Source organism: Trichechus manatus, unplaced genomic scaffold (assembly GCF_000243295.1).
Source record: "Trichechus manatus latirostris isolate Lorelei unplaced genomic scaffold, TriManLat1.0 scaffold00246, whole genome shotgun sequence".
NCBI lineage: Eukaryota > Metazoa > Chordata > Mammalia > Sirenia > Trichechidae > Trichechus > Trichechus manatus.
Genome location: NW_004444182.1, coordinates 1594803 through 1596140, shown reverse-complemented (window position 1 = coordinate 1596140; position 1338 = coordinate 1594803).

Genomic DNA, 1338 nt, shown 5'->3' with positions numbered 1-1338 from the left:
GTTCTGATGCTCCATTTACACTACTCTAGTTTTTTTGCCCCCTTATCTTCTCATCTTTGCTTTAGAATAATTGTTGATCTTTTGGTCCCGTATAGATTTGTTGGTTTGTTTTATTTATTTATTTAATAGATTATTGTACTCACAGGTAACAACCTTCGGTTTTTGTGTCTGTTATTTCACTGAAAGGTGGTCTCAGGCATTAGTTTTGCTTCAAAGTTTGGAGAGTATCTCAGGACAACAGTTTCACAGAGTCCTCTGCCCTCAATTGGTTCATAGACTGTACTTTTTTTTTTTTTTTATTGTACTTTCAGGTGAAGGCTTACAGAACAAATAGTTTCTCATGAAACAGTAGTACTCATATTGTTTTATGACGTTGGTTAACAACCATACAACACGTCAACCCTCTAACTTCTCAACATTTTTATTTGGTGAAAATCCACATAGCAAAAGATACACCATTTCAAAAATTTCTACATGCACAGTTCAGTGACATTGACTATGCTCTTCCAATTGTGCTGTTATTCTCACTTAAGATGAAGGTTTACAGAACAAAATAGTCTCTCATTTAACAGTTACTACAAATGTTGCCCTATGACAACGGTTAACAATCTCACAACACATTGACAATATCCTTACTCAACCTTGTGTTCCCTATCACCAGCTTCCTTCTCCCCTTCTGCCTTCTGCCCCTTGTCACTGGACCCCTGCACCTCGTTAGTCTCATTTGGTTTTACGGGGCTGTCCACTCCCAGGTTGAACAGTGAACCTCGGAGATAACATCACCACTGAGATTAAAGGGTGTCTGGGGACCATACTCTCGAGGTTTCTCCAGTCTCCTTTAGGCCAGTAAATCTAGTCTTTTTTTGTGAGTTAGAACTATGGTCTACATCCTTCTCCAGCTCTGTCCAGAAGCCTCTGTTGTGTTCGTGGTCAGAGCAGTTGGTCGTGGTAGCCGTTCACCATCTAGCTGTGCTGGACCCAGTCTGGTGGAGGCCTTGGTAGCTGCGGACAATTAGTCCTTTGGACTAATCTTTTCCTTGTATCCTGTTCTCTTCATTCTCCCTTGCTCCCGAAGGAATGAGACCAGTGGAGTATTTTAGATGGCCACTCACAGGCTTTTAAGACCCCAGACACTACTCACCAAGGTAGAATGTACAGCATTTATAAGCTGTGTTATGCCAATTGGGCTAGATGTTCCCCCAGACCATGGTCCCCACAGCCCTTCGCCCAGCAATTCAGTCCCTCAAGGAGTTTAGATGTGTCTGTCGGGCTTCCATTATCTATCCTTGTACAAGTTGTGCTAGTTTCCCCTGTATTGTGTACTGTCTCACCCTTCAC